The sequence below is a fragment of the Vigna unguiculata genome, unplaced genomic scaffold (assembly GCF_004118075.2).
Source record: "Vigna unguiculata cultivar IT97K-499-35 unplaced genomic scaffold, ASM411807v1 contig_720, whole genome shotgun sequence".
NCBI lineage: Eukaryota > Viridiplantae > Streptophyta > Magnoliopsida > Fabales > Fabaceae > Vigna > Vigna unguiculata.
The window spans coordinates 132,884-153,932 of NW_021011445.1; the positions used below are offsets into that span (position 1 = coordinate 132,884).

Below are 21,049 nucleotides of genomic sequence, written 5' to 3' on the forward strand. Positions count from 1 at the left end.
GGTAAAATGGGAATTTTGCACTAGTGTAAGTTTAGAGTTTTAGTCAAGATTAAAGAGTAAAAAATAGGTGTTAATTTTTTTTGTTTTGGATTTTCTTGTTAGATTTCAAAGTTATTTAAAATATATTTGAAATAACTTAATCATGTTTTTTTTTTATATTTTTAATATTTAAAACAGATTTTATTGTTAATATATATAAATTAGTGATTTGAATAATTATTATTGTTATTGGTTTAATTATTTAAATATTATTCTTATTTAATGATTAATTATTCACCCAACTATAAATTTTGGAAATAAAAGAACACGTAGTGGGATAATCCTGACAAAATTTTTCAGATATAGATACTTTATTTCAATCAACACCTCTTGAACTGACATAGTTGGAACACTTTTATTGTATTTGAATTTTTTTATTTTTTATCTTAATTTATATTAAAATTAATGTAATATTCTTATATTCAAATAAATAATTATGAGTAATTTTTATATATAAATTTTAATGATATGAGAAAAAGATAAGTAATTAATTATGAGTACTTTTTATATAATATATTAAATAAAATTAAAATTTATAATTAAATTTCTAAATTATAAATTATATTAAAATGAAAGGTATTATATGGATTGTTGTTAAATTAAAATGTAGGCATATTATACAATACAACATAAAATTGATGTTTAAATTTTTCAAAAGAAGCATATTTATAGATATAAACCTATAAACAATTTAAAACATTGAAGAAGCATTTGTTTAATAATAATAATAATAATAATAATAATAATAGTAATAATAATAATAATAATTATAATAATAATAATAATATCAATAACAATAATAATAAAAATATTAATAATATTAACTTTACTAAAACTACAAATATTAATAATAATACTATTACTATGATTAATTGAAATAATATTCTAATACAAATAGTGCTAAGACTAATAATCTATAACAATATATAAAGGGGATTCTCCTTTTTGTGTCCACCTTTAAAAATACTAATTTTACCCTTTAAATATAATAATTTATTAAATTTATTAAATATAATAATCTTCAAAATAAGTTTTTCTACCAATGTTTATCTGTAACTGTAGAAGACTTTTCCTAACACTTAATGGAAAATTCAACTTCACATAATAAGGATAACATGCAGTTGAATTAAATATTCTTATGCGGATAAAATCTCAATAACTAATTTTAATTGTGGTCATTTAAATATTAAATAGTGACATCAAAATAAATATAAAATAATAAATTATTATATATATATATATATTATTAATATTGAAATAAAAATAAACTATTATCTAAAATAAAAAAGAAAACGGTAACAGCAACAAATACTCATATCTAAAATATGGCTTCTAGTAAGATAGATGTGAGTATGGTATTCAACTTTGGAACCTCCTCCTCAGCAACAAATACTTCTATCTTTTCTCATGGGATTGCATCAGCAAATTGCAAAACAATGTCATCTACAATAATAACAGGTATGCAACTAAATATCATAGCCTCTACCAATCTTAGGCTCCAACGGGTCCATCCAAGTGGGTATACGCAAAACACAGCTACTGCATGTCCTTAAAGTACGTGGTTGGATGCTTAGTGGAGACATCAAATAGAGGACTGTCCTTAAAAGTTCTCCTACACTGCTACTCTTGCACCTCTGCAAGATTACACAACATGGCCCGTTTATAGTTAGTCCAAATTACAATAGTTATATGAATCAAAGTCCCTAGTCATTGCATCTTTTATAAGAAAATGTAAATCAGATTTCTTATGCAGCTATGATATAGAAGAAATAAAAGGCTACACACTCGGACATTCTTGTTTAAACTTGTAATAAGGCCTACCTTGCATAATAACCACCTTCAGAGTCATTGCCAACATCATAAAAGTCATCGAAAATACACAAAAATGACCTAGGAGTCTTATTAGGAATTAGGTGGGTGTGGATTTTCTTGGTGAAAAGTATGGAGAAATGGTATTTGAGCCCTCTTTCGGGCATATGTGATTCCTCTGTCCAAAGGTTTGAACCAATGTAGCACGCTTTAGCAGTTAAAGAATCCCCTCTTTCAATTGCCTTCTCTTCCATATACAAATTAATATAAATATATAATAAAAGTGGTATAAATAATGAATGTTGAAAATAATGCACAAAATTTGTACCTCGTAATGAAAACATGCCCCAAAATTTTGAGGAACCACAAAGAAGTGATGTGCCCCCTATGTGAGCCTTCAATAAGGTCAGTTGGAAGAAATAAGCTTTATGGCACTTCTTATCATTTGTGGTCATTGTATACAGGGGTATAAAACCTCTTCTAGATTAAAGTTTCAACAGGGCCAGATAAGAGAAACCGGTGATTAAAGATTTTAGTTGCAAACATATGGTTGAGGCATCTTGGATCTTTTTGCAGAATTTTCTTATTATACTTACTTGGAAGTTCATATACAAAAACCTTCAATCTCACCACGGGATTATCTTCCAATACATCATCAGCACTACCTGCAGTTGGTTTAACCACAACATGCTTATAACCTCCCAAATTTAAAAAGTGTATTAGATTTCAATATATCTCTAGAAATATAATTGTTTAATATAATTAATTGAGAAAGTACAAATAAAACTCTGACCGTGTATAATTGCATATATGAAGCAGCATAAATCTAGATACTGAATAAGAGCTTAGTTTATAAGTTTCATTAAACCATGTGGTTTCAAACTATTTTAATCCAATACACATAAAACATGAGAAAATATGACCAAATCAATTGAAAAGCCTCACATTCAACTACCACATATTTCCAGCTTATTTATTCAAAGAAAATAGTTAGTTGCATTTTATGGCCAACCCTTTTATTTTAATCCCATTTCTGGATGAAATCCACTATGGTTTACCATGCTAAATTCTCTCTCCCTATAGCAATTATCTAAGATTTAAATAGACATCGTTAACCTGCTTCACATTTTATTTATTTCTTATTATTGGTGTAGGATATTCATTAAATAGTAAATATTCACAGTTTTGAAATATTCTCATTTAAAACACAACACTTTTAGTTTCAAGTATACTGCATAATTGCCCATTGATCTTTATTTATACCTCTCTTCTCTTATTTGATCTCCTTCCCAAACCCCAAACCCAAACAAATCCTTCCTTAAGAGTTACACATGCATTGAAATGAGGAAATGTTCTAGCCACGTAATCTAAAAAGTAAGCTTTTTGCCACAAATGCAGACAACAATATCCAAGAGGCCTTTCTACTTCAAGTGGTATTTTTTGATTCCAATATATTTTATTGAAGTAAATATTAATAAAAATAAATGTTTAGCACAAATTTTGGCAGCAAGTAGAAGAAAGTTTTCCTGCTCTCTCCAAGCACGAAAAAAAAATTGAAGCCTTGTCTACCAATTTTACAAAAAGTTTCCATACTACATTTCAAAAACTAAAAAAGTAAGGACCAGTGTTGTACCTCTGAAAAAAATTGTCAGCGAGAATTATTTCCTCTGTCTCCTTGAACTTCTTTCTAACATCCAAATTTAGGTCCTCGAGCTTTGAGCAGGGCTCAAACTCATTTGCAATATCCCTCACCGTACTAATGATAATAAAATAAGCAGTACATTATAAAGATACATAATGGATATTTTAAGTCATACATTACGAAGACAGAATTGATAATATAAATCATATGCAATATCCCTCATCTTCCTGAAAAATGTTTGTGCAAATATAATGACTATTTCACTCTTCACCGAATACAATACAATACCTTTTTCTCAGATGGTATAGCTACCCCATTTGTTGCATTAGATGACCCCGTCCTATAATGAGTACTTGAAATATCAAATCCATCAAACAGAAAGAAGAAAAGAAGAACAACCAAGAAGCAACTAAAAAGTTAATAAATTAAATAAATAGAAAGAAAAGTACATTCATCAAATGAAACAATAAATCGTAACATGTACCTTCTATGTGCTATTTTAACAACAAACACCATCTCCCCAGCATTTCAAACGGCTACAGAAAAAGAAAAAATAAGCACACAGATAAATGAAACGCCTTTTCTTGAAGAGACATAAAAAAAAGGTTTTCTGCAAAGATCAAACATTTGAAAGCAAAATACATAAAACCCAAACCAAGATATGATATAGTTGTAAAATTGTAAAATGGTAAAGACAGAATTGGGAGACATGAAGCATAGAGAACAACACCATCAAGAAAAACATGTACAAAAATCAAGACAGAAACATAGACATCTTCATTTCAGTCATACTTTTTCTTCAATCCACAACCATACACATTACAAAAAATCTTACCCTTTATTCAATCTACAACCATAGACATCGAAAAAGCAACTAAACACACAATAATGATATTAAAAACAAAAAATAGTAAATATACTTCATGAAAACAAAAGGTTTAGGTTTTTCTTCAAAACAATGAAAAAACAAAAGGTTTAGGCTTTTCTTCAAAACAATGAAAAAAGAAGAAGTAGAAAACAAAAGTAGAAGAAGACCATGAAGGAGGAGAAAGAAAACTCAAGCTACTGACTTTAACCAACTATTAAAACGTACTAATCCAGAGGACACCATCTTCATCACAAAAAACCTAAAAAAAAAAATAAACCTTTCATGAAAAAAAGAAGAAGGAACACATAAGAATTAAAAGAAAAATAAATAACACCATAAAAAATAACAGAGAAATCTGAACATAGCTTTCAATAAATACTAACCCACTGCTACAACATATTTAACAGAAAAAAAATTACAGAAACATAACCTTTTATAAAGAAGAAGGACCACAAAAGAAGTAAAAAAAATAGCACAATGAAGAACAACAAACAAATCTCAACAACAAACCACAAATAGACGAAAAAAAGAAAAGAAAAGAAGACCACCAACAATAACATCATCATCCTCAGTCATTCTATTTGTTCAAAAATACTTTCTAAAAACGAAAACTTGAACCTTTTCTTCAACCCACAATAATAGATGTATCAAGTATAAAAAAAATAAATACAACAACACCATCAACAACAACAAAACATGTTCAAGATTTTGTTAAAAATACCTTCTAAAAATAAAAACATCAGTGTTTTCTTCAAAACGAAACACATTGCAAAAATTAAATCTTTCACGAAGTAAAAAAAAAAACAGAACAACAACAACAACAAACACAACAACAACAAACAGAACAAAAAAAAAACTTAAGTTGGTATGAGGAAAAAGAAAGAAGAAGGATTGAAGAAGAAGGAATACGGAAGAAGAAAAAAAGAAATTACCTCGACGAAGTTGATTGCCTTGGAGAAGAAGATCCTACCGATTGCCTTGCAAAAATTAAATCTTTCACAAAGTAAAAAAAAATAACAGAGTAAGAAGAAGAAAGAAAAAAGATCCTTGAAGAAAAAAGAATAAATTAAGAAATAGAAAAAAAAATTACCTACACCAATCAAAACTTCTGTCAACCTTCAACAAAAATAAATAGAAAAAAAAACTTAAGTTGGTATGAGGAAGAAGGAAAAAGAAGGATTGAAGAAGAAGAAGAAGAAGAAAAACAGAAGAAGAAGAAGAAGAAGGAGGAAAATGAAAGAAGAAAAAAAAATTACCTCAACGAAGTTGATTGCTTGGGAGAAGAAAACCCTACCGTCAACATTCAACAACAACAAACTGGAAATTAAAAACAAAACGAAAACCTAACTTGATATGAAGAAGAAGAAAGAAGAAGGATTGAAGAAGAAAAAAAAAAGCTAACCTCGAGTAAGCTGATTGCTTTGGAGAAGAATGATGCTGCTGTCTGACAACGTCAATCAACATTTAAAAAAGACGTTCGAACCGCGAAAACACAACAACATCAAAAAGACAAAAATACCCTCAATATTAACCATGTGTCAATAAATTAAAATGTCTATTTCAGTAATTTACCTACACTAAGAATTTCTTAGATATATAGTAGATAATCCCTTTGACAATTTGCAACAAGTTTCTTCTGAAATTTTGAGCAATTTTTTTGAAAAAAACATGATTTATTTAAATTGTAAATAGTAGAAAGTAGTAAAAAACAATTGAAAAATTGTTACCTAGAGATTGAATTTTTTAAATTTAGAAACAAATTGCATTTGAGTATCCACGAACCTGTTTGTTATGAAATTTTGAGAACTTTTTGTACATAAAAGATCAATTATTTGAATTGTAAATAGTTAAAAATAGTAAAAAGAATTAAAAAAAGGGTTACCTGGAGATGGAATTTGTCAAATTTAAGAACACAAATCCTATCCTAGTATTGGCCAACTCGTTACTTGCGAAATCTTTAGCAATTTTTATATATAAAATATCAATTATTTAAATTGTAAAGAATTAAAATTAGTAAAAAATTAAAAAAGTGTCACGAAAATAAGAAAATTTTCAAATTTCATAACATCAATAATCCCTTTGACAATTTGCAACAACTTTCTTCTGAAATTTTGAGCATTTTTTATGAAAAAAAATGACTTATTTAAATTGTAAATAGTAGAAAGTAGTAAAAAACAATTGAAAAATTGTTACCTAGAGATTGAATTTTTTAAATTTAGAAACAAATTGCATTTCAGTATCCACGAACCTGTTTGTTATGAAATTTAGAGAACTTTTTGTACATAAAAGATCAATTATTTGAATTGTAAATAGTTAAAAATAGTAAAAAGAATTAAAAAAGAGTTACCAGGAGATGGAATTTGTCAAATTTAAGAACACAAATCCTATCCTAGTATTGGTTAACTTGTTCCTTATTAAACTTTTTGCAATTTTTTTATATAAAATATCAATTATTTAATTTGTATATAGTAAAAATTAGTAAAAACCTCTTAAAGAACTGTGACAAAAAGAAGAAAATTTTCAAATTTCATAACACCAACAATCCTCTTTGACTATTTGCAACAAGTTTCTCATGAAATTTTGAGCAATTTTTATGTAGAAAACATGAATTATTTAAATTGTCAATACTAGAAAGTATTAAAAAACAATTGAAAATTTGTTACCTAGAGATTGAATTTTATAAATTTCAGAAACTAATCCCATTTGAGTATCTGCCAACCTGTTTGTTATGGAATTTTGAGATCTTTTTGTACATAAAAGTTCAATTATTTGAATTGTAAATAGTTAAAAATAGTAAAAAGAACTATAAAAGGGTTACCTGGAGATGGAATTTGTCAAATTTAAAAACACAAATCCTACCCTAGTATTGGCCAACTCGTTACTTGCGAAATTTTTAGCAATTTTTATATATAAAATATCAATTATTTAAATTGCAAAGAGTTAAAATTAGTAAAAAATTAAAAAAGTGTCACGAAAAGAAGAAAATTTTCAAATTTCATAACACCAATAATCCCTTTGACAATTTGCAACAACTTTCTTATGAAATTTTGAGCAATTTTTATGAAAAAACATGATTTATTTAAATTGTAAATATTAGAAAGTAGTAAAAAACAATTGAAAAATTGTTACCTAGAGATTGAATTTTTTAAATTTAGAAACAAATTGCATTTCAATATCCACGAACCTGTTTGTTATGAAATTTTGAGAACTTTTTGTACATAAAAGATCAATTATTTGAATTGTAAATAGTTAAAAAGAGTAAAAAGAATTAAAAAAGGGTTACCAGGAGATGGAATTTGTCAAATTTAAGAACACAAATCCTATCCTAGTATTGGTTAACTTGTTTCTTATTAAACTTTTTGCAATTTTTTTATATAAAATATCAATTATTTAATTTGTATATAGTAGAAATTAGTAAAAACCTCTTAAAGAACTGTGACAAAAAGAAGAAAATTTTCAAATTGCACTAGTGGATTTTCAAATTTTCAAAAATAGTAAATTAGTGTTTTTTTTTCTTTTAATTTTGTATTTGTAAAGTAAAAAATATTAATTACTTTTTGTAATTAATCATTTTTTTCATATATATCATTGTACAATATTATTGTTTATACAAATAATAATAATAATAAATATTGTAATTAAATATTATTAGAATTAGTATAGATGAATATTACTTTAGCTTTTGTAGTTATATTTTTGAATGGAGTAATTCAAATTTGGTTACATACAAATTTAGATATTTTTTTAATATAAATAAATTTATATTATATTTTTTAGTGGATTGTTTTAAAATTGTTTAGAAATAATCATAAATATTTGATTAGTTGAATAAGAAAATATTATGTTTTTTGATTAATTACTAATAAATAAATTGGTTACAGTTATGATTATTTTGAATATGTTATTTATATATTAAAATGTTATATGATTATTGGTTATTATAATCTTTGGACGGATATATTAATTAAAAGTTTAAATATAGTTTCAAATGTGAGGAATTGTTTTTTTTTTTTAATATTTTGAGTGTAAAATTACAAATATTGAAAGTAATAGATGGAAAAGGATGTTTAAAGAGGGAAAAAACTCTTTGGTAGATTTATTTGTGTTCTAAGAGAAAGTTTCACCCTAGGAAAACAAAAAGAACTTCATGACTATATCAAGAAAATTGTGCACTAAAGAATACCAAAATTTGTAACCTTGTTTTAATCCTAAAAAAATAAGTTTTAATTATTCACAGGTATCTTTTGCAACAAAATAATTAAAAATAATAATGTTATTTTATACTAACATTTTAAATAAAAATAATACAAGTGTAATAAATATTTCTAATTTTCAATAAATATAAATTCAACTTCTAATTAATAATAAAATATTAACATTAATAAATCAATAAATAAAGAAATAGAATATAAAAATTGATTACATTTATAATAACAAATAGTAGTAAAAATAACACTAATAGTCAAATAAAAGTATTAAAATAAAAGATAATTATTGAATAAAATTATAATATCAATGATAAATATATTACAAATTAGGGAAGACAATGTGAATTGAATTCTTGATTTTTTGATTTTTTATATATGCATGTCATTTTTAAAATCAAATATAGACATATTATATATTATATTATGTATTATGAATCCTTTACAAAAAGAACAACACCAATAATAATAATAATAATAATAATAATAATAATAATAATAATAATAATAATAATAATAGAATCACAATAACATTAAAATAATATTAAATATTTGTTAATCCTAATAATATTAATAATATTACAAATAATAATAATAATAATAATAATAATTCGAAAAGATTAAATTATTAATCACTCGTATTTTTTTGTTACGAATTAACTAAAAATAAAAAATATTATTTTACACTCATTCTGATTTGAATACCAATACTTATAATAATAACACTAATATATTGTGTGTTATACCATACTAATAATAATAATAATAATAATAATAATAATAATAATAATAATAATAGAACAGTATATGTATATTGTGGTTGACATCAATGTAATAGTGTAAACATATTGTGTAGTTTATGAATCCGTACAAAATAATAATAATATTATTATGAAATAATTAAATAATTAATCACATGTATTTTTTGTAATAAATTAAATAAAAAATAATAATAATATTTTACACTAAAAATAATTTCAATACCAATCCTAATAATAATATTAATATTGATATATCGTGTGTTATACCAATACTGATAATAAAATAATAATAATAATAATGTAAGGATATTGTGCATTATAGATCTCATAAAACATAAATACAAGACAATTGAAATTGAGCTTAAAATTTATCGATAGAAACACATAGAGTATATATCCATTGCTAAACTAAAATGTAAACATAATAATAACAACAATAATAATATAATAATGATAATAGTGTAGAAATAATAATAATAATAATAATAATAATACAAAGTAATATCAATATTAATAATAATAGTGATAGTAGTAGTAGAATAATATCAATACTAATAACAATAATAAATATTCATTAATACTAATAATAGTAATATATTATTAGTTACGTGAAGAAAAAAATATTATTGTATGATTAAAATTTATAATTAAATTTTTGAGTTATACATTACATATGTTGTATTAAAATGAGATGCATATTCACTTTTGTTGTTAAAGTAAAATGTATATATTTTATATTATGGATCCCTAACAAAGTAATGTCGAGGTTGATCTTAAAGTAACACTCGTAAATAAAAATAACTTTAAACAATATTTAAAAATAATTAGCCATATAAAATTATAAAAAATAAGTTAAATTTAAAATATTTTAAACAAAAGTGAGAGATTCATACATAATTAGAAAACTAAAAGCAATTAATAAAATTAATTGGTCAAATATTAAAAAAATTAGAAAAAATCATATAATTATTGATTGTAAAAATAAGATGTAAACATAGAATGTATTATGGATCCCGTACAAAACAATAATAATGATAATAATGAAATAATAGTAACATTATTCCTAATAATACTAATTTTTTATTAAATCAAATCATATTAATATTAATAGTAGTAATGTAACATTAGTTAAGTGAAGTAAAACAATATTCTTGTATAATTAAAACTTGAACCATATAAATGAAATGTCTACACACAGTCATTGTTAATGTAAGATGTACGTAGGTTGTGGGTTACAAATCTGTATAAAATAAATACAAACAGAAAACAAAGTTGAAGTTGAGCTTAAAATTTATCAATAGAAACACGCATAGATACAAACAACTTAAAACAATATTTAAAAAAATAACCATATAAAATTACAAAAACAGTTAAACTTGAAATATGATAAACAAAAGTAACATATATTAAAAAAGTTAGAGTAATGTGAAATGCATATGTACATGTGATTTATAGAATGAATGCATTAGGAATATGTACAAAACTATAATAATAAAATAATAATAATAATAATAATAAATATTTTATTTATTGATTCAAATAATAATAACAAAAATACTAATAATTACGATAGTATTAGTAATTACCAATTAAAACTCCATTTATAATTAAATAAATTTAAAACAATTAATGAAATCAATTAATTGATAATAAATCTTTTGAAACTAATCATATAATTATTAGTTACAAATGTATAAGTTTAACAGATTTCAAAATATATGGAATAAAAAAAAATCCATTCATAATTAAAACATTAAAAACAATGAATGAAATTAATTGGTCAATTAATGAAAAATTTTTAGAAACAAATCATATAATTCTTGATAGCATAAATCCATTCGAATTTGTACATACTATTTAAGTCATTACTAAATTGAATTTTTCATTTATTTAGGTGTGAATCATTACCTCTAAAGAAAGTTTCTTTATAAACCTCTTTATTAAAATATTATCTAAAGTAATATTATTTTATATATTTATCTATATTATTTTAAGAATAACTATGTTATTTTGTTGTGAGACATAGATCGTTAAATTATGGTAACATGAATCTTATTTAATAATATAAATGTAAACTTTAGATTTAATAGTTAAACATACAAATTTTAACCGATTATTATAATATAAACTTATGGTAGGTATGTTTTAGATTTGTTATATATATATATATATATATATATATATATATATATATATATATATATATATATATTAGTATAAGATATTTAGTTATTGTGCAAGAGAATTAAGTAGGTTGATTGTTCACTTTTTATAATTATTTGTTAAGTTGTTGAAAAATTAATCAGACGTTTGTAACATAATTGGTGTTAGAAAAATTAACAAATATAGAAAATTTAAAATGATAAATAATTATGTAAAGAGGAATTTCAAAAAATATAAAATAATTAATGAAATTAAAATAATATATAATTATTGAATAAAAGTATAATATAAACGATAGTAGTGATTTATGATGCACCGATACTTCAACTTTGATCACGTATTCGTGTCGGACACGTATCGTATCTGATACTTTAGAATACTTTAACAATAATTATCAATGAAGTATTTAATTTATAAAATCGTATTACCCTAGAATAAAACTTTTGAATAATGACCAATTTTAGTAACAAAAAATAATTAGTCATTATATAGTGACCAATTTGATAGCAAAAAATAATTCCAAAAAATTATAATTGGTTTCTAATTGATAATTAAAATAGTTTCAATTATGAATTGGTTTTTTAAATTTGTCACTAAAATAAGCTATCAGGTTTTGGCTACTAAAATAATTGGTCTCTAATTAGGAAATTTGGATTTACACATTAACAATCGTATATTTATTATGTTTGTATGAATTATTGTGAAATTTTAAATATTCATATATTACATATCTATTACGTATTGTATCCTATTATGTTATAAATAAACGTACCGACGTATCGAATACGTGTCGTATCCGATACAGGTATCTTATCTGTGCATCATAGGTACTGATAAATATATTACAAATTAAGGAAAGGATGTGAATTAATTATTGATTTTTTTTAAAATCAAATATAATCACTACGATTAAAACAATGTGTCTCCACTCTAATTAAAAAAATAAATTAATATTAAAATTGACTTTTGTAACGGAAAGTAATAAAATGTAATAAATAGTTTTAATAAATATTAATTCAAAACTTGTTGAATAATAAATGAAATAATAATTTAAAAATATATATTTATTGATTCAAATAATAATAACAAAATTAATAATAATTATAATAATATTATCGATTATCAATCCAAAACTTCATCCATAGTTGAAAGAATTTAAAATAATTAATAAAATCATCTAATAAATAAAAAATTTCTAAAAATGAATCATATAATTATTAATTTTAAATGTATAAATTGAAAAGATTTCAAAATGTATGAAACAAAAAAACAATCCTTTCATAGTTAAAAAGTTAAAAACAATTAATGAGATTAATTAGTAATTAATAAAAAATATTTAAAGACAAATAATATCATCATTGATTGTATAAATCATTTTCGATTTGTGTACAAATCATTACTAAATTGAATCTTTTATTTATAACAACATTTTATTTTGTATATTTATCTTAAATTATTTTAAGAGAAACAATGATATTTTTTGTGAGATTAAAGATTTAATTTTAAGTTATATAAATTTGATTATTGTTTAAATAAATAATTGTGATACTATTACACTTATTTTTTTCTTCAGTATGATTTAAATTGCTATAAAAAGCTATACATAGTTCCATATTCTCTTTTTTACAGTAAAAATGCAATCAGAATTTGTCATCCTCCTTAGTCCTCCTATTTTATCTTTCTCTCTTTTTGTTAAACCACATATGATTCCACTTATGTACACATAATACATAAAGTTTTACAACATCACTATAATTCTTTTCAAAGATATAAGCAATATAATATTTTCAAGGACATTTAGCAAGAAAAAGGAAAAATAAAGTAAATTGTGAAAGGTGGATATTCTCCTCCCAATCTTGTATGAACACACTGCCTGACTTTATCTTCCCTGAGTTTTGGTGAAGCCTGAAACAACATGTATGAATTGTTAGCATCTGTGTCATTATCTATAATAAAAGGAGTTACACTATTGGCTCCAAGTTCCTATCGCATTTAAACATGAATAAAAAAACAAAACCATAACACATTTAAGAGAACCATAAAAGAAGAGTTACATTACTTGCTCCATGTTATTATAGAAACCTTCAAAACAATTCCTTAACAACCAACACAATTCATCAAAGCCTCAGACTTAGATCCCTTGCTGTAAATACAAGTATCACAGTACAAAAAGTTTAATTCAAAGGAAATATAAAAATCATGAATCAAAGTCTAAGACAGAAAGCATTCAAAAGTTCAGGACCTGCAATTTTGACTACAACAATAACATTGGATAATATATGAGAAAAAATGGACAGTAGCACTTGATTGAGCATTCATTTCTTCTTGGATTCCGAATCGACAATCCATAATTCATAGAGCGCATTGGATAATCCTTCATAAACCAATATTATCCACAAAATAAATATTTAACTAAACCACACAATCACGATGACAATAATTTAATAAAACAACAGTAGATATCAATAGATCCAACATTGATCCCAATCCACCCATTTAACAATTTGGAATGTAAAGCCATAACAACTTTTGAGAAATCACAAAATAAGAATTTCTCTTTAAAAACAAAAAAACAATTGACAAAGACAATGACAAACGATATGTAGAAATTGCCAAAAGAAACACTTCAAAATTAAAACCCGCAGAAGATAGTTGAATGAAAAAAATAAGAGAAATTGGCAAAGGAATAATTGAAAGTGGACAACTTTTCGAGGGAAACGGAAGGAAGAAGTAATAATAGGGATCTTTGGACAAAGGAAGTGATTGTACTTCCTATTTACCATCCCGATAACCTATAACTTTCTCACAATATTGAACTGCAACTCCATAATCTTTCCACTGGGGTTCTCCAACTAAATTTCAAAAAATCAAACCAAAAACATAAAAGTTAGCAACTTGAAACCCCAAAAAATCACAAAAAAAAAAAACTTAACCACGGTAAAACAAAAAAATATGAAAACAAAGGACATCAATTAAGTATTTAACACAGAAAACAAAAATTTAAATTCAAGTGCAGATTCAGAATGTCTTAAAGGCCATCCTACAGAACAAATTTTATCTAATATCCAAGTAATACATAATTAAAATTCAAACAAATGTGCACAAAGAGAAATTCCCATTTCATTTAACTAAAGTTTTCACCTTTAACATCAATTGATTTTGTAAGGCTGACCTTTACTGGGATGAGAAAGTCTTCAGATCTACAGTGGTTGATCATAACGGTTGAAACTTAGAGCAGAAATTGACATGTAGTACCACCACCCTCGATAAAACTTCACAGTCAAACACAAGCAAACAGATAGAACAATACTTAACATTTTATTTAATTTTCTCAATAAACTTATTAAATATTTTTGCTGTATTGTTAAAACAAAGTAGAAAAAACATTCAGAAATTAATCCAGGAACATACTGGAATAAAATTGGAGGTTCTTCTCGAAGCTGAGGTTGGACTTTGAATCAGACCTGTACATGTGAGAACAGTTATTAGAAACTGAAACTAAAAAAGAAATGGAAAGTGGAAGAAAGGTACGAAGAGGAAAGGCATTAACTTTTTCTTGCCCATTTGCTGCAAATCTGAAAAGGAACAGGAACAAATGAGTTGCAAGGCTGACCTTTATATATACATCACACTAACCCGAATCTACAAATAACCACAAAACTTACCCAACTCGTCAACCATAAGCATGAATAATCCAAAAGAAATGTTATTAGGAAGAAGATGAAGTGAGCAGGAAAGACGAAAATACTGCGAAACCATAATAAAATGGGAAACATTGATCAAACCAAACGGCAAGTTGAATAAAGACAAAATGATAATAAGAATAATGAAAAAATTGAAACTTTAGAACCCATAAGACAAAAATGGAAACTCACTAATGCAACTTCCATGCAACTTCTATGCCAGCCACCACGTCCTATGCCAAAGAACTGATACACCAAAATAAATAAAAACTTCAAACAGAGATTGTAATTTGATGGAATCACATAAAGCAAATAAATTTATAAAATTTCGTAAGGGTTTGATAGAGTAACAGAAAGCAAATAAAATTTAACAGAGATTTGTGAGGATTTGAAGAATTAATAGAAAGCAAAGAAATTTGATAAAGCATGGAAAATGAAGGAGAAAAACTGACATACGAAAGCAAAAGGTGTTTTGGTTTCCCGAATCAGAAAATGGTTTGCTAGGGTTTAAGGAAGTTCAGTGGGAGAGGAAGGAGGTAACGTTTCTGGTTTAATCTCAAATTTCAGAAAGCCATTTCAAAAATTTTAATCCGCCTGAGTCTTCGGTAAGAATCCTTCCCAATTTTCTAACTTCGAAAAGAAATCCAATCAAATCATGTACAGTATTCGCGCTATTTAAAAAGCATTTCAAAAGTCTCGGTCAGATGCATTTAAAACTTTGCAAAATTACGAAATAACCAAACCCAAATACACTACGGAGCAGAAAACGGGGACAAAAATGTAATTACGTCTTCAGCTGCTTCAACCCTTCTTAAAGGGCACCAAAATGACGAAAAAACTTAATTATTGGACACGTGTCACCTAATCAGATAGGGGTATTAGGGTAATATCCCTAGTAGTTTGTTTTCTTAGTTTTTAAGTAGATAGATAACACCAACAATCCTCTTTGACTATTTGCAACAAGTTTCTCATGAAATTTTGAGCAATTTTTATGTAGAAAACATGAATTATTTAAATTGTCAATACTAGAAAGTATTAAAAAACAATTGAAAAATTTGTTACCTAGAGATTGAATTTTATAAATTTCAGAAACTAATCCCATTTGAGTATCTGCCAACCTGTTTGTTATGGAATTTTGAGATCTTTTTGTACATAAAAGTTCAATTATTTGAATTGTAAATAGTTAAAAATAGTAAAAGTAATTAAAAAATTGTTACTAGGAGATGGAATTTGTCAAATTTAGGAACACAAATCCTATCCTAGTATTGGCCAACTCGTTACTTGCAAAATTTTTAGCAATTTTTATATATAAAATATCAATTATTTAAATTGTAAAGAGTTAAAATTTGTAAAAAATTAAAAAAGTTTCACAAAAAGAAGAAAATTTTGAAATTTCATAACACCAATAATCCCTTTGACAATTTGCAACAAGTTTCTTCTGAAATTTTGAGCAATTTTTATGAAAAAAACATGATTTATTTAAATTGTAAATAGTACAAAGTAGTAAAAAACAATTGAAAAATTGTTACCTAGAGATTGAATTTTTTAAATTTAGAAACAAATTGCATTTGAGTATCCACGAACTTGTTTGTTATGAAATTTTGAGATATTTTTGTACATAAAATTTTAATTACTTGAATTGTAAATAGTTAAAAATAGTAAAAACAATTAAAAAAGTCTTACCAGGAGATGAAATTTGTCAAATTTAAGAACACAAATCCTGTCCTAGTATTGACCAACTCGTTTCTCGTAAAATTTTTTGCAATTTTTATATATAAAATATCAATTATTTAATTTGTATATAGTAAAAATTAGTAAAAAATTAAAGAAGTGTGACAAAAAGAAGAAAATTTTCAAATTTCATAACACCAATAATCCTCTTTGACTATTTGCAACAAGTTTCTCATGAAATTTTGAGCAATTTTTATGTAGAAAACATGAATTATTTAAATTGTAAATAGTAGAAAGTAGTAAAAAACAATTGAATTTTTTTTTTTACCTAGATATGGAATTTTATAAATTTCAGAAACTAATCCCATTAGAGTATCTGCCAACCAGTTTGTTATGGAATTTTGAGATCTTTTTGTACATATAAGTTCAATTATTTGAATTGTAAATATTAGAGAATAGTAAAAAGAATTAAAAGATTGTTACCAGGAGATGAATTTGTCAAATTTAAGAACACAAATTCTATCCTAGTATTGGCCAACTCTTTACTTGTGAAATTTTTTGCAATTTTTATATATAAAATATAGATTATTTAATTTGTATATAGTAAAAATTAGTAAAAACCTCTTAAAGAAGTACAACAAAAAGAAGAAAATTTTCAAATTTCGTAACACCAATAATCCTCTTTGACTATTTACAACAAATTTCTCATGAGATTTTGAGAAATTTTTATGTAGAAAACATGAATTATTTAAATTGTAAATAGTAGAAAGTAGTAAAAAACCATTGAAAATTTGTTACCTAGAGATTGAATTTTATAAATTTCAGAAACTAATCCCATTTGAGTATCTGTCAACCTGTTTGTTATGAAATTTTGAGATCTTTTTGTACATATAAGTTCAACTATTTGAATTGTAAATAGTGAAAAATAGTAAAAAGAATTAAAAAATTGTTACCAGGAGATGGAATTTGTCAAATTTAAGAACAAAAATGCTATTCTTGTATTCACCAACTCGTTACTTGTGAATTTTTTTCAATTTTTATATGTAAAATATCAATTATTTAAATTGTAAAGAGTAAAAATTAGTAAAAAATTACAAAAGTGTCACAAAAAGAAGAAAATTTTCAAATTTCATAACACCAATAATGCCTTTGACAATTTGCACCAAGTTTCTTCTGAAATTTTGAGCAATTTTTATGTAGAAAACATGAATTATTTAAATCGTAAATAATAGAAAATAGTAAAAAACAATTGAAAATGGTTACTAGAGATCGAATTTTATAAATTTCAGAAACTAATCCCATTTGAGTACCCGCCAACATGTTTGTTACGAAATTTTGAGTTCTTTTTGTACATAAAATTGCAATTATTTGAATTGTAAATAGTTAAATATAGTAAAAAGAATTAAAAAAAGTTTTACATGAGGTGGAACTTGTCAAATTTAAGAACACAAATCTTATTCTGGTATTGGCCAACTTGTTTCTTGTTAAATTTTTGCTATTTTTATATATAAAATATCAATTATTTAAATTATAAATAGTAAAAATTAGTAAAAAATTAAACAAGTGTCACAAAAACAAGAAAATTTTCAAATTTCGTAACACCATTAATCCCCTTGACTATTTGCAACAAGTTTCTTATCAAACTTTGACCAATTTGTATGTAGAAAACATGAATTATTTCAATTGTAAATAGTAGAAAGTAGTAAAATAAATTGAAAAATTTTTACCTAGAAATTTATTTTTTAAATTTCAGAAACTAATCCCATTTGAGAATTCGCCAACCTGTTTGTTATGAAATATTGAGATTTTTTGGTACATTCAATTTCAATTATTTGAACTGCAAATAGTTAAAAATAGTAAAAAGAATGAAAAAAGTCTTACCAGGAGATGGAATTTGTCAAATTTAAGAACACAAATTCTATCCTAGTATTGGCCAACTCGTTTCTCGTAAAATTTTTTGCAATTTTTATATATAAAATATAAATTATTTAAATTATAAATAGTAAAAATTAGTAAAAAATTAAACAAGCGTCAGAAAAAGAAGAAAATTTTTAAATTTCATAACACCATTAATCCCCTTTGAGTATTTGCAACAAGTTTCTTATCAAACTTTGACCAATTTGTATGTAGAAAACATGAATTATTTAAATTGTAAATAGTAGAAAGTAGTATAATAAATTGAATATTTTTTACCTAGAAATTTATTTTTTAAATTTCAGAAACTAATCCCATTTGAGAATTCGCCAACCTGTTTGTTATGAAATATTGAGATTTTTTGGTACATTCAATTTCAATTATTTGAATTGTAAATAGTTAAAAATAGTAAAAAGAATTAAAAAAGTCTTACCAGGAGATGGAATTTGTCAAATTTAAGAACACAAATCCTATCCTAGTAATGGCCAACTCGTTTCTTGTGATTTTTTTTTTCAATTTTTATATATAAAATATCAATTATTTAAATTGTAAATAGTAAAAATTAGTAAAAAATAAAAAAGTGTCACAAAAACAAGAAAATTTTTAAATTTCGTAACACCATTATGTTGGCAAAAGCAATACAAGTCTAAATGCTGAAGTAAGATTTTGATGATGATAAAAGAAGCCTGAAAGCCATCCGGAAGTCAATATGAAGACCATATGTTGTTATGTTTAAAGCTATCTTGTAAAATGTAATTAGATTAGTTAGAATCAGTATTGTACAAAGAAAATTATGGTATTTCTCGAAAAATCAAAGTGATAATCGATTATCACTTAGAATAATAGATTATCCTGAGCTGAACCAATTCATTTTCAAGAAAGCACTGGAATAATCGATTATCACCTCTGATAATGATTATCTGCTCAAAAAAATTGTTTTTCATAAACCCCACTTGAATAATCGATTATCATTAGTGATAATCGATTATCCTGGTCAGTTGGGCGCGACTATTCAACTTTTTGACCTAATTTCTGGAACCCTTATTTAAAGGAACCTCAGAGTTACTTCTCACTTACCTTTTTTAGAAACTAGAGTACTAGTGCTGTGACTGCAAGAGAGTTCTCTGAGTGTTCTCAATAGAAGCTTTGAAAAACCTAGTGCGGGTAGAGCGATAACTTTTCCTGAAAGGTGTTCTAGGAGATTGAGTGCTGCTGTTGTTGCTAGGAAAGCTAAGGTCAAGCTCTTTGTGTGATTCAGAGAAAGGTGTTCATCTCTTGTGTGATTCAAGAGAGGTGTTTTCTTTCCTTACACTCTTAATATCTGATTGTAAATCTGTTACTTGTTAGTGATTTAGTTAATCTCGTTTTTGAGAGATTAACAACTGGACGTAGGGTCTTTTGATCCCAACCAGTATAAATACTTGTGTTCAATCTTCTTCTCTATCTCTTTATTTCATCTATTATTGTGTTTAAAGAAATTAATTATTGATTTAATTGATAAATTTTGGAAAAATTTAAAGTATTAATTTTATTACTTAAAAACCAATTCACCCCCCTCTTGGTTTTGTCCGCACGCTCAAACATTCCGCTGCACGATACCAACAATTGGTATCAGAGCTTGCTTTGATAGTTATTCAAAATTTTCGAAAATGGTTGGACAAAATCAAAGCTTTGCTGAGGGTGCCTCTATCAACAGACGTCCTCTATTTACTGGTGAAAATTATCCTTTCTGGAAAGTTAGAATGCAAATTTTTCTGGAATCTGTTGATAGAGGTATTTGGGATGCTGTTTTAAATGGTCCATTTGTTCCTGTTAATATTGTAAATGATGTGCAGGAACCAAAGCCATTTTCGCAATGGACAGCAGACGAAAATAGACGAGCCCAATATGATGTAAAAGCTAAAATATAATTTCATCTGCTTTAACCCTAGATGAGTTTTACAGGATCTCAGTATGCACCAGTGCACAAGAAATGTGGGAAATATTGCGTGTAAACCATGAAGGAACAGACATGTGAAAAGAGCACGCAAGAACTCCTTGATCCAAGAATACGAAATGTTTCGGGTGTAGCAAGGAGAAACTATATACGATGTGCAGAAACGATTCACACATATCGTCAATCATCTCACAAGTCTATGTAAAAATTTTGACACTGATGAATTAAATATAAAAGTTCTTAAATCCTTGAACAGGACTTGGCAGCCGAAGGTGCCATCACGGAGTCACAAAACCTTTGGACAATGACAATGGCGGCTCTGTTTGGAAAGCTGAGAGAACATGAGCTTGAACTAGGC

The 21,049-nt window shown here is 25.3% G+C and overlaps 1 pseudogene; it reads right to left on the bottom strand.

Annotated features, from left to right (window-relative positions):
- Positions 1-1,357: 1,357 nt before the first annotated feature.
- Positions 1,358-4,006, bottom strand: LOC114172941 (annotated as a pseudogene).
- Positions 4,007-21,049: the final 17,043 nt, after the last annotated feature.